Genomic DNA, 14,393 nt, shown 5'->3' on the forward strand with positions numbered 1-14,393 from the left:
GATTTTTTATTCACTTGATTTTTAGATTCACTTGTTGATAGATATGTATTTGTTGTTCATAATTTTTATCTTTACCTTTTTCTTCTTCTTCCTCTTCTTAAAGAATACATTTCAGCATTTCATATAATACTGGTTTGGTGGTGATGAACTCTTTTAGCTTTTTCTTTTCTATGAAGCTCTTTATCTGACCTTCAATTCTGAATGATAGCTTTGCTGGGTAGAGTAATCTTGGTTGTAGGTTCTTGCTGTTCATCACTTTGAATATTTCTTTCCACTCCCGTCTGGCCTGCATAGTTTCTGTTGAGAAGTCAGCTGACAGTCATATGGGTACTCCCTTGTAGGTAACTAACTGTTTTTCTCTTGCTGCTTTTAAGATTCTCTCTTTGTCTTTTGCCCTTGGCATTTTAATTATGGTGTGTCTTGGTGTGGTCCTCTTTGGATTCCTTTTGTTTGAGGTTCTCTGCGCTTCTTGGACTTGTAAGTCTATTTCTTTCACCAGGTGGGGGAAGTTTTCGGTCATTATTTCTTCAAATAGGTTTTCAATATCTTGCTCTCTCTCTTCTTCTGGCACCCCCATAATTTGGATGTTGGTACGCTTGAAGTTGTCCCAGAGGCTCCTTACACTATCTTCATATTTTTGGATTCTTTTTTCTTTTTGCTTTTCCGGTTGAGTGTTTTTTGCTTCTTTGTATTTCAAATCTTTGACTTGATTGTTGCGATCCTCTAGTCTGCTGTTAGATCTCTGTAAAATATTTTTTTTATTTCAGTCAGTGTTTGCTTAATTTCTAGTTGGTCCTTTTTCATATCCTTGAGGGTCTCATTAAATTTATTGGCCTTTTCTAGAAAATTCTTGAGTAACCTTATAACCGTGGTTTTGAACTCTATATCCAATAGTTTGCTTTCCTCCATTTATGTCATTTGTGACCTGTTTCTTTGTCTCTGCATTTTAGCTGCTTCCCTGAGTTGATAGAGTGGCTTTGTGTGCTAGGTGTCCTATACGGCCCAGTGGCTTAGCCTCCCCAATTACCTGAGGTGGACACTCTTGGTGCACCCCTTTGTGGGTTGTGTGCACAGTCTTGTTGTAGTTAAGCCTTGATTGTTGTTGGTATCACTGGGAGGAATTGACCTCCAGGCCAATTCGCTGTGAGGATCAGCTGTGTCTACAATGGGAGAACTTCTGTGCTGGAGACACCCTTATGGTGCAAGACTTGCTTCAGTGGGGCTTTGGTGCTCACTGAGTCTGCCCCCTGAGTGTGTCCCTTATGAATCTGAGGAGTTGTAATCTGGATGGTCCCACTCTGACCACTGGGTACACTGGCTCTTGGATCTCCAAGGAGGTACTAATTTAGCCTCTGCCTGAGGCCACCCAGTGGGAGCTATGGAGAGATCTGCAGATTCCTCTTCTTTGTTTGGGTTTTGGAGGTGCCCAGATGATGCTCAGCTGTGAAGCAATGCAAGCTGCTGTGAGGCCTTGGGCCTTCTTTTGGATGTTCTGGGTCTCTCTGACTCAGCTGCAGTTTGATAGGTAAGTTTAGATTTCAAAGGACCAGGCCATTCATATGCAAAAGCCTCTGCACACAGCTTGGATGGGATGGAGTCTCAGGGCGGAGCAAACAGCAATGGCTTCCCATCAGCCCTGCCCTAAGAGGCCCCAGGTCTCAGTTTCCCATGGTAATTGCTGCAAGCACCTCTGAGAGAAATCCGCTCTCTGAGTTCTGCCCACTGCCAGACAATCCAGTTTCTCCCCGTATGAGGCTGGGTCCCCAGAGTCTCTCCCGGAACTGAAGTTCATAGCAGTCAGGAGCTTGTGTCTCCCTGCGGATTGAAAAAGACAGCCACGTACTCAGTTGCCAGCCCTCTCCGCGCACGCGCGCCTCTATACCTCTGCCTTTATTCCCGCAGCTCCTCTGAGTCTCAGTGCTCTTTTCTCTTTCCTTCTAGTTGTAGAATTTCCACTCAGCCAGCCTTCCTGTGGTTCTGGATGATGTCCGTTTTGTCTTTTAGTTGTAGTTTTGAAGTGGTTGTGCGTGGTAGCATGTTCAGGTGTTTACCTATGCCGCCATCTTGGTTTCTCTCTGTTGCAGCTTTTCTTTCAGTGTTGTATTAGCAGCTCCTCTTCTTTTTCCAATTCCTCTGTCTTGGGATGCTCAGCTGTTCCACAGTGGTTTTACAAAGTTAAGAAAATAAAAATTATATCTAGCTGTACCCTTCAAAGTTAAGAGGAGCTCCTAAAATGATTTTTAAATGGCAGTGAGTAATCTCTCAATATTCTTACCAGCAATAGGAGCAAAACATGTTTCAGAATGTGATGGAAAGGCACTGATTGCCTGAGAGAGCAATTAAAACTCACCTGCTTATTTTTGGACTTAGTTGTTCTTATCCTTTTGTGAAAACACCTTGTTTAAAGAAGGATTTGTTGTCACACATTGAGGGGTGCTGAGGAACCTGCCATATCCTCCATGATCACAGCACTGCCCTGTACCTGCCAGAGCCTTCTCCCCAGCAGTGAGGGCCTTGTCAGCCTGCAGGATGGATTCCTTTGTTGCAGCCTGTGACTGCTTGAAGTTATGGAGGACCTCCATTGCCTGAGGAAACAAGGAGCACCGACTCTTCTTGCTGGGGAAGTCAGTGTTCAATAAAACTGAAAAATTGACTCTGTAAATGCTTCATCCTTCTTAGCATCCAACAGTGGTTCCCTTCTTTCCAGGGCCACAATTAAAAATTCAACATCTTTAGTTGGGGGAAAATCTCTATTTGGCAACCCTAGCTTCTTCTTAATGATGCCACTTATGGTAGATCTACAAACACTCCTCCTCAATTGTATGCAATATCTACACATATTTTCCCTTCTGACTGGATGCTCATCTACCCTTTATATGCTCAGATACTATTTATTTATACTTCAAGTTATAGCTTCTACCGCCTCTTCTAAGAAGCTGTGTTAAATTTCCTCCTGAGATTTGACTGGATGCCAGGTACACAGACCTGCCCTACCAGCTCTACTACTTGCTGGTTGTATGTTCTTAGGTAACTTATGAGGTTCTCAGTGCATCTTATTTCTCAACTGTATTATGGGGATGACGTTGTATCTAAAGTCATATTATTCTGAACATTAAAGTGATAGTCAATTTAAATGATCAACCTAAAAATGTACTTGGTTTAGAAAGTGTGTGCTGAATATATATCAGACATCATCATCATCATCATCATCATTATCACCACTATTAGTGTATCTTATATGATAAACATTATCCTACCATTCCAACTGATATTTATATTTCCTTTTTTTAGGTGAGATCATAAGCTTCTTTAGAACATTGTTTCTTTAATTGTGTATTCCTTGTACACAGTGCTAAACTATTACATTGTTTCTAAATGAAAGATATGTTCTATTTCATCTACATTCTTGATAATAAATCTTTTGTTTTGGAAAAATATTCTTGTTTATTTAAGAGCACTTAACTACTTGTGGATGTAAAAGATAAAAATGTACCGATATCACCATGCTTTGCTATCTCTTCACATATAGTCCTATCATCTTAGATTTTTCAAAAGAACCCACAAAAATTCTGGCCCACATCTGCTGGTCTTCCCCTGTCTTTTTATTCTTCACCTTCACTTTTTTCCTGGGCACCAATTCGTAGGACCATTCAACCTTGTTCAATTTCTTCTGAGTAGAGAATGTATCCTCCAGGTTCACAGAAAGTTCCTTTCAAAATGCCTTCCATCAGCCGCTCGGAAAGCTAACTAAGCTGAGCCTGGCAATATTTGAGAGATTCCTCTTCATTCTTCAGCAAGAAATTTTCCTTCTTTTTCTCTGTGATGTCCTGCCACAGAAATGTGGAGAAATCCAAAGGAAAGAGGCTGTTATAAAAGAAGGGAAGGCCCAACTGTTATCCTCTTGGAAGAGTTAGTTTAATGCCATCAAGGTGGACTGGAGCATGGAACCATAGACCATGCTCAAGAAGTTCATTTTAGTCACAGCTTAGACCAATTCGTTCTGTGATCTGTGGAAAGTTCCGCAATTCTCTTGGGTTCAGGCTCAACATTTGTGAAATGATGGAACTGGTAGACAGAAAATCCATGGTTCATTTATTTTTTAAATTGAGATATATTGGAGATATCACATTATATTGGCTTCAGGTGTACAAAGTAATGATTTGATATTTGTATACATTGCAAAATGATCACTATATTGTTTAATTATTGTCTGCCACCTTATATCAGTATAAACATTGGTTTTTCTTTGATGATAACTTGAATTCAATTCTCTTGCAAATATCAAATATGCAATCCAGTATCATCAAGTTTCCTTTATCAGTCATAAGATTAACAGTGGTCCATCCATCAACAATGAGCAATGGAAAGTTCAACATGACTGGAAGTGGACTTTTCTCTGCAAACTTGGATTGCTATGGATAAAAATATATACACAAACATATATATACACAGTAAACCAAGTGTCCACTAATGAGGTAAGTGTTCACTGAACAGAGTTTTGAACGCCTCATGAATTAATTTAATGAGGGTTTGATTGTACCAATATATAGGGAAAGAAATTTTTTGCTACACCAGAAAAATTATAATCATATTAATTTTCTTCTGTATGAAGTGAGAGTTTTGTAACTTGTAGGATGGTCAATGACAGACTCAAAGACAAGGTGAAGGTATTTATATAGGGCAGAATTATGTTGTCCTCAAGAATTCTTTCTCCTGGTATCAATACATGATAGTCTTTAGGCCTATAAATATGCTAAATATTGATCAACTGATTAGATTTTTGGCACTGGCTAACTTTAAGAAATGGAGATTACTCAAGTGGGCATACCTAAATACATGATGCCTTTAAAGGCACTTTTCTCTAGTTGGTAGCAGAGAGGAAGTCAAATATATTAGAAACAAGACCAGGATATAATACACCATTGCTGCCTTGAAGATGGGGAGGAGTCCCCATGACCCTCCTAATGATATTATATTAGTTTCAGGTGTACAACATCTAAATCTTATTTTCAGCTCTTGGTAAACAGTAGCACACCATACATCTTGTGCTAGGAACTTACCTGGAGAATTGTGAACTAATAAATTGTGTGTTTGTGCAAACTGCTACTAAGCACATGTTAATTTGCTTTGCCATAATGGAAATAAAGAGCCAATCTTTCAGAAAAAGGATGAATAGTAGACTATAGATCCCAGACACTCATATGAATCCAAACTTCTTTTACAATGGGAAACACATGAACTATGGGTCAAAAGGGGATGTCCAGGCATCGATCTAGAAGAACAGGAGTTAGGAAGGATCTATGCTAAGAAATTTACCATAAGTTTCTTTTGGAACTTCCACTTGTCATCCTTGAAGGAGTGCTCCATGGAGATTGCATTGTCTTCCTTCTCACAGGCTGTGTGTAGGTCTAGCAGCTCCTGCAGCGTGTCTGTCGGGAAACTCACTCTCTGGGCCATCTGCTCGCTGTACTGGTCGGCTGCCTTCTGCATGGCTGCTGAATTCTCACGCTCAGCCAGAGTTATCACTGCATTTTCCAAACAAGGCACTGCTCCACTGTTGATGGCATCCACATAGGCCTTTGCCAAATTCCCGAGCCCAAAATGACACAAGATATTCAGAAAATGGACAGGAAGTTCTTACTCACTGTATCATAAGCTTTAGAGATCATCATTCTAAAAAGAACAAAAATTTTATTGAAATGAAGATTTCTGCTTTGTCTTTCTTCCTTTACTCCCCACCTTCCTTCTTGATTTCATTGTTGTCTCCTCCTCTGTTATATATTATAAACCCACTTCCTTGTAATAACATCATCATATCTCCTATATACTCTTTCCTTTATAGTTCTCAAATTTAGCATATGATAATGTAACTTAATGATTTCAACCAATATATTCAAAGGTTTCCTGAAACATTTTCCCAATTGAAATAAATTTTAAAAGAGTTTATTTTACAGGTAGAGAAAGTAAATAATTTGTGCATAAAATTTTCCAATTAAAATTTGGACCCATATAAAAAATCAAAAATTTCAGGATGGTGACTCAAATATTAAATCAAGCCTTGGCCCATCTCATCCCAAGGTACTGTATGTCTGCTGAAGTGGTATAGATCCATGAATCTAGCCCTGTACATAAGGCTATATGTTAAGTTTTCTTCTCAAGCTCTAAAGAACTTTCAGTGGCTCATGTTATGCTATATATTTTTTCTAATTTGTCTTATTATCATCATGCAGATTCCTATCCTTAACAGTAGCTTGTGCTTATGTCATTGGTGTATTAGTTTCATGAGTTACAGTAGGCTTCAATAAGCCCTCATATAGGGAAGCTTTAATGAAAAAACATGCATGTCTATGTGTGGCATGAATCTTTGCTTTCGACATCACTTAGAGAAGGCAACAGAACTATTGGCAAACCCTGGGTATAGTCACACACAATGAACGACTGTAACAATGGAGACTCACCATTTCCAGTGACAATGATTCCCTCTCTGAGGGTCTTGGTTTTTGCATCTGTGAAGATATAGTTACAGAAATGTTTGGATTGCTTCTGGAAATTGCAGTCTAGTTGGTTTTCTGACATGCACTCCATATGTTGTAACAAGTTTTTATTATTTGTAGGCCTATCAAAAACAAAGCACTTTCGCTTGGGGAAGAACTTCCTGATATACTTTCTAGGCATGTTGGATTGCCGGATTTTGGGATCTCTGCCTTTAGAAAAAAAGCAAAAAACATGAATGATCGGTGAGACAGTATTCAGGAAAGGATGTTCATTTCCAATGGTCTTTGAATCATTGTAACTCTGGTGCTTGCATATCTGCTTCTATTTAATCATGACTATCAACGTAATGCTAATCTCCACAAAACAGCTTTGTTTTTAATTTTTGTACAAATCCAGGAATAAAAGAAATACTTCTGAGGAAGAAGCGGAGGCATGGAGACATTCATCCCATCTGAAGAAACTTATGGTTGTATTCTTTAGGCCTTCCATGGTGTCCAATAGCTTGACTATTATTTAGATATTTGTGAATGATAGATTAATCCTAAAAATTTTAAGAAATACTTTTAATGTTATAGTCCCCATGTCAGAAATATAATGGGGGTTCTAAAGTAAGAGTCAAATATTTCCTGGTAGATATATGGCAATTTATGATATTGTTAAATCAGACATTACTTAGAACAGTAAAGGACAACTTCTAAAACATCAGAGTAACAAATACAGACAATATAAACATGCAAGGTTAACCTAATGCTGCTTAAAGACTTCACCTGTTCTGTATATCAGATTATATTGGAGGTGACAATGTCACACTGAGTAATTCTGGGCAAATACCAGTTGTTCCATAAATGATTCTTCAATAAATAAATAAAATATTAAATAAGCAAAAATGGATATGCTTCCAGGTATTACCCATTTTTCTCTCTGCTAAATCTATTCTGTGTAATTAATTTACTATATTAACATGATAACAGGCTGTAGAATGAAGAGAGTGATGTTATAAGAGAGCAATAATGAATGATTTGACAGTTTTACTGGAAGAATATATTCATTTGGGGGGCTATTAAGATAGACAACATGAAATATGTTTTAAAATAAGTCATTTGATATCTTTATGATCCTGTGTTAACCATCTTTCATAGAGATGGGCATTTTTCTCCAAATAGAAGCAGAGGAGCTCTAAACTTCATCAGAACACAAATATTTGAGCCGCAGAATGTCTTAGCATTGATTGTTATCCTCAAATTTTTTTCAGGGTGTCAATTTTCCTAAAATTTTTGGTACAATGTTGGATATTCCATTTCCTCAGCCAGCTTAAATTCTGATCACTTGAGTTTTTTCAGTATTAATAACAATTGAAACCCATACCCACCTGACATACTCATATCACAAGCTTCAAAACAATACAAAATAAAAATTGACCTTAATTGCCAAATGACAGGACTCAGTTGATCATATCCAGCATTGGGTTTCATTCCTGGCAGAATTGATCATCTAGATGCATTTACATGTTGCCATGTGTGCTTAAACCCAAGCAAATCATCACTGGAGGTCAGAGATTGCCATATAGAATTTTATATTATATTCCACTGGTCAGAAATATAATGTTAGTTATAAAGTAAGAGTCAAGTGTTTCATCCTCCACCTCCAGACCATCCTCTGATGCCTGGAACCAACTTCAAGGCATTCTCCAGGTACTCATCTTCAGTGATGGTGCATCCATCTAACATTAGCTCCAGCACGAAATCCCGTACAACCCAAATAAAGTCTGGAAAGAAACTCACAAACTTGGCTGAGTCATCTACGTCAGCAGAGACGGGAGAGGATTTTGCCTGGATTAGCTTTGTTAATTCAGTCACATAGCTGGGATATTAGCTAAGGAATGAGAAGTGCTCCACGCTAAAATTTCCAGAGCTCACACGGAAAGAATTTTTATGGACGTTTCTATTCACTCTGTGTCCCTTTCTCTTCAACCATGATTATTGACATGAGGAAACAACAAAAAATAGTTTCAGTTACATTCACATAGACTCCATGACACATGGAGGTTTGGTTCCTGGAAGGATACTGCAGCTACTCCGGGGCCTGGTGGTTGATGCTGCTCATGCTTTGTAGACAAACATGCTGCTCAGAAGCACGGCCAGGGCAAAGATCCATGAGTCATTTTTTGAGTCGCCCTAGAAAGTGCATAGAAGGGGACTGAGGTGTCTTCCATTTATTCATCCATTCAGTTGTTTATGCACTATGCTAGCTCTACTATAACTGAACAGTAGGGCAAATAATATACATTGTGAAGACTGATAAATTCAAACCTCATTTTGGGTATTCACATTGACATCACTCATGGCCCAAGTTCCTTAGCTATTAAAAGAAGTAAATGACACTGTAAATGTTTGCAAAATGTTTAAAACATTCCCAAGAACATAGAAGTATGCAATAAGAAGTGGCTAATGATTTATTTGCCACGTTCTCTTGATCATGGGCTTATTTGGGACACAAATGCTAGTTAAGTAAATTCACAAACTTCTCATTGTGCATCTAATAAAAAAATGCCAGATAATTAACTTACTTTTGTGGATATAAAGTTTCATAAGGCAATCTCTGACCTCCAGACATGACATGCTGGAGGTGCAAATATACCTGGGAACACGTAAATGCATCCAAGGTCATCCACTCTGCCAGGAGTGTAACCCAATGATATAACATAAAAGACAAAGGGGGAATGCAAAACCCAGAAAACTTACTCTGTGATTTCAGGCCAAGAAGGGATTATGTCTGAGTGAGAAACAATCCCATTAGGTTGAAAGTAGCTGGGCTTTACCCTAAAGCACGAGCAGAATGTGGAATTCTGGAGAGAAGAGAACCAGGCTGGTGGAAGGATCTACAGACGCCAATCAGAATTGTCAGAGAGTGTGTTCATATAAAGGTACTACATGTTATTTTATTTGACTGAAGTAGTGGTTATGTGTGTGATAGGAATAGATGATGAGGCTAAATCATAAGTGACTATATATCATATAAGTGGCAATAGAATTGGATACTGCTAAAAACCCTAGAGTTGTAAATACAGCAAGTACTTCTCCAGCTATCAGTTGACAGTTATGCTTTGGCTCCTATCAAAATATAATTAGCTAAAAAGAAGAAGGTTTATGTAAGCTACAATCTGCTAGCAATCAGTAGACCATTTTGGGATTACAGAGAAATTATTACTGAGTACTTTTAACTTGAATTGTGCTAGGTGAAATCAGCTATTCAGAGAAAGACAAGTATCATATGATTTCACTCATATGTGAAATCTAATGAACCAAATGAACCAAGAACCAACATAGAGGCAGACTTATAGAGAGCAGGCTGATAACTCTTGGAGGCGGGTGAGGGGTTGGGTTGTGGAGGGGGAAGTATTGAGCAAAAACGAAAAAAGAGAAGGTATTCATGGACAGGGTAACAGTGTGATGACTGCTGGGGAAAGGGCATGGGAGAAGTTGGATGAGGTGATAGGATGGATAAATGGTGATGGACTTTGGGTGGTAAACACACAATACAGTGTACAGATAATGTGCTGTAGAATTATATACCTGAAATCTGTATAAGTTAGTAAACCAGTGTCACCCCAATAAATTCAATTAAAAATTAATATTATAATTGAGATTATCTAATTCCTGCCCCTACTCCTTTTGGGATAATGGAAGCCAAAGATCCACCACTCCTACTTTTACTTTAGACTCTGGCTAATACAAATAAGGACACAAGATTGACCACAACTAACAGAGTAAAGATAAACTACCTAAAATTACCTTATATAAAATGCTTTTGGTGGGTCTAGCTCATGAATTTATAGAAAGGAGGAATTCATCTTTACAACCCAGAGACTTGTACTAAAACCTTAATTAATTTATATGGTGTAGCTGAAGTGTTTTTGGAGATTATTTAAATATGTTATTTTAATGAAGCCATATTTTCACATTTCCTACTTTCAAGACCATCAACTGCCAGAAGCCAATTCCAGCATGTCAGCAGGGCTGAATCATCTGGGAATGGCTAAAAAACATCTCCCCCAAACCTGAATAGGATAATTGCTTGCTGCCAGACAGCTCAGAGCATCTTAAATCTGCATATTATTGCCTCCTGTTGGCCAAACACCTGAACAGCTGTAGGCTATTCCCCAAACTGACAATGCTTCTGTACCCTACCCTATGAAGTGTATTATCTCCACCTTGCCTTAGGACAAGTTGTGTTAATAAATAGCATGGGGTCCTTAGACAAGGGGTAGTCTTTCACCTCCTTTAGTTGAAGTTCCTCTGACCCCCAATGCCTTTCAAAATTATCTTTCATCCTTGGACTCCTTCTTAATCATCTACACATCAGCCCCTTTCTCTAGATTGCTGAACCCTTTGTAATGCTGGGACAAGAACCCTGGCATATGGTGACCCGAACTGGGGCTGGACTTCAACCCTGGAAACATTAATGGCACACTTTTGGAGAAAGAAGGATTCCCCTGAGTGGAAATAATGGTATGGTCATAAGATTAACTATGCATAGAACCCATGTCAGCTTTGGAAGCCCATGGATCCATAAGTGCATGAGTTATACTTTGTGTTTAAGTCAGATTATAATGGGGAAAAATTTGGTCAACAGGCAAAATTATAAAGAATTTGGAATATCAAAAGGTACTTTTTAAAATCAGGCTGAAAAAGGAGTGCCATGGTCATCTTTATTGTGGTTTCTTGTTCAAATTAAAATCTTAATTTGTATTTGGAATCTAAAATCTGTAATAAGAAATGAAACCCCACTGCCGAAACTGCCTCTGGTGCAGAGAAATTTAAAGGTGGCAGTAGAGGGCAGAGCAATTAGCTCTCCTGCAGAAAGATTACTTAAAGTTTTGTTTAAAAATTACCAAAGAACATCTTATGATAACCAAATTTTGGCTAAGATAAGCTTAAGTGCTAGTTATTACTTTGAGAAGTGAAAAAGGAAAAAATTTAAGATCTGTCTTTATCTATAAAGCATGAAAAGATACGCAGCCAGATCTGTTACTGACTCGTTCCCCCAAAGCAAGGAAGGGAGACATGTGGCAAGCCAATATGGATACCCACTCTCCCAGTATGCTAATTTAAAGTCTCCTTCTCGCCATGAAAAATTTAGAAATGCATCTGGGATTTCTGTGCATGTGTAAAGAGAAAAGCTAGCTTAAAACAAATGTGTGCAACTGTCCAACTTTTGGACATTTAGATAGCGTTTTAAGCTTGACTCTCTTTACAAAAGCTACAGAAATGAAAAGCCCAAGACTGTTTTTTCCTGCAAAAAGGAAGATGGTGGATTTGTCCAAAAGGAAAAAATTCAGGCTAGGTTCTAGCAGTGAGATTGGTATTTCCATAATAAAGAGTAGTTTTTAAAATGCTAATGAAGCTTGGTCAAAAGTTAACTTTAAGGCCTTCAAGAAAATCAGTAAATTGTCTGTTACAAAAAAATTTGCCAAAGAAAATGCTTTAAAATAATTATAACTAACTCTAGAATCTCAAAGAAAATTTTGAAATATAGATAAATAATGTATTAATTATAAAGATCTAAGTATCCCTGGTAAAGACTGGCTACACCTTTTGTTAATGGAGGAAGTGGCTGGTCGCCCTTTCCCAGCAGAACAGACAGGTAGGCCAGTTTTCTGCCAGTAGCCATCTTTAAGGACAATTTTGCATTTGAATACCTATAAGTTTGCTAGCCGCCCTTCCCAAAGCAGAAAAAATTATGGTCATTTTAAAAAGTCAAGCAGCTAGGCCAAAAATCTGTTTGCTAGCCAAAAACAGTTTTTCCCACAGCTGCAAATTCTTTTTTTTTTTTTACATTTGAATTTTATTTATTTATTTTCAATAAATTTTTATTGTTCGGATTATTATAGATGTTCCTCTTTTTTCCCCCATAGCTCCCCTCCACCTGATTCCCCCCCCCACCCCATGCCCTTACCCCCTGTCACTGTCCTCATCGATAGGTGTAAGATTTTTGTCCAATCTCTTCCCATACCCCTCACACCCCCTTCCCCCCAAGAACTGTCAGTCCACTCCCTTTCTATGCCCCTGATTATATTATATTTACCAGTGTATTCTGTTCATCAGATTTTTTAATCACTTGATTTTTATATTCACTTGTTGATAGATATGTATTTGTTGTCACTTTGGTGTTCATAATTTTTATCTTTACCTTTTTCTTCTTCTTCCTCTTCTTAAAGAATACTTTTCAGCATTTCATATAATACTGGTTTTAGCATTTTCTTATCTGTGAAGCTCTTTATCTGACCTTCAATTCTGAATGATATAGCTTTGCTGGGTAGAGTAATCTTGGTTGTAGGTTCTTGCTATTCATCACTTTGAATATTTCTTTCCACTCCCTTCTGGCCTGCATAGTTTCTGTTGAGAAATCAGCTGACAGTCATATGGGTACTCCCTTGTAGGTAACTGTTTTGCTCTTGCTGCTTTCAAGATTCTCTCTTTGTCTTTTGCCCTTGGCATTTTAATTATGATGTGTCTTGGTGTGGTCCTCTTTGGATTCCTTTTGTTTGGGGTTCTCTGAGCTTCCTGGACTGGTAAGTCTATTTCTTTCACCAGGTAGGGAAAGTTTTCTGTCATTATTTCTTCAAACAGGTTTTCGGTATCTTGCTCTCTCTCTTCTTCTGGCACCCCCATAATTCGGATGTTGGTACGCTTGAAGTTGTCCCAGAGGCTCCTTACACATCTTCATATTTTGTATTCTTTTTTCTTTTTGTTTTTCTGGTTGGGTGTTTTTTGCTTCCTCACATTTCAAATCTTTGGTTTGATTCTTGGGGTCCTCTAGTCTAGTGTTGGATTTCTGTATATTATTCTTTATTTCAGACAGTGTATGCTTAATTTCTGACTGGTCCTTTTCCATATTTTTGGCATTCTCATTAAGATCCTTGAAGGTATCACTAAGTTCCTCGGAGATCTCACTAAGTTTCTTGGGTGTTTCTAGAGGATTCTTGAGTAATCTTATAACTGTGGTTTTGAACTCTATATTCAGTCGTTTGCTTTCCTCCATTTCTTTCATTCGTGACATGTTTCTTTGTCTCTGTATTTTGGCTGCCTCCCTGTGTTGATGGAGTGGCTTTGTGTGGTAGGTGACCTATAGGGCCCAGTAGGTCAGCTTTCCCAATCACCTGAGGTGGACACTCTTGGTGCACTCCTTTGTGGGCTGTGTGCACAGTCTTGTTGTAGTTAAGCCTTGATTGCTATTGGTACACTGGGAGGAACTGACCTCCAGGCCAGTTGGCAGTGAGGATCAGCTGTGTCTATAATGGAAGAACTGCTGTTCTGTAGACACCCTTATGGGGCAAGACTTGCTTCAGTGGGGCTTTGGTGCTCACTGAGTCTGCCTCTTGAGTGTGTTGCTCATGGATGTGAAGAGTTGAAATCTGGTGTTGTCTCACACTGACCACTAGGTACACTGGCTCCTGGATCTTCAAGGAGGTGCAAATCAGCTACTGTCTGAGGCCACCCAGCAGGAACTACAGCGAGATCTACAGATTTCTCCTCTTTGTTTGGGGTTTGGAAGTTTTGGAGCTGTCTGACCAACCTGCAGTTTGTTGGATTAAGCTGCGAAAGGGCAGGCCTTTCATACGCAAAAGCTGCTGCACTCAGATTGGGTGGGTTTGTAAATTGGATGGGGCAGGGTCTCAGGGAATCACTAGGGCATGGCAACTAGCGATGGCTGCCAGTCAGCAGTCTCTGCGTCTCCGCTTTTCCGCGTCTCCGCGTTTCTGCGTCCCTGCATCCCGCACCCCAGTGCAGTAAACAATGATTTCTGTGCGCACCTCTGTGAGAGAGCCACCCTCACTTTCTGACCCAATGCTAGACACTCCAGTTTCTCCCCATAGGATTCTGGGTCCCCAGAGTCTC

The 14,393-nt window shown here is 38.9% G+C and overlaps 1 pseudogene across 1 annotated transcript; it reads right to left on the reverse strand.

Moving 5' to 3' along the window:
* Positions 1–2,366: 2,366 nt before the first annotated feature.
* Positions 2,367–8,837, reverse strand: LOC308241095 (guanylate-binding protein 4-like; annotated as a pseudogene). Its single transcript has 7 exons — positions 8,805–8,837; positions 8,561–8,669; positions 8,146–8,355; positions 6,459–6,700; positions 5,317–5,597; positions 3,614–3,827; positions 2,367–2,585 (listed from the first exon to the last, which is right to left on the reverse strand). The product of its transcript is annotated as a guanylate-binding protein 4-like (transcript).
* Between the last annotated feature and the right edge of the window lie 5,556 nt (positions 8,838–14,393).

The sequence above is a fragment of the Plecotus auritus genome (assembly GCF_963455305.1).
Source record: "Plecotus auritus genome assembly, chromosome: 2".
Taxonomy (NCBI): Eukaryota; Metazoa; Chordata; class Mammalia; order Chiroptera; family Vespertilionidae; genus Plecotus; species Plecotus auritus.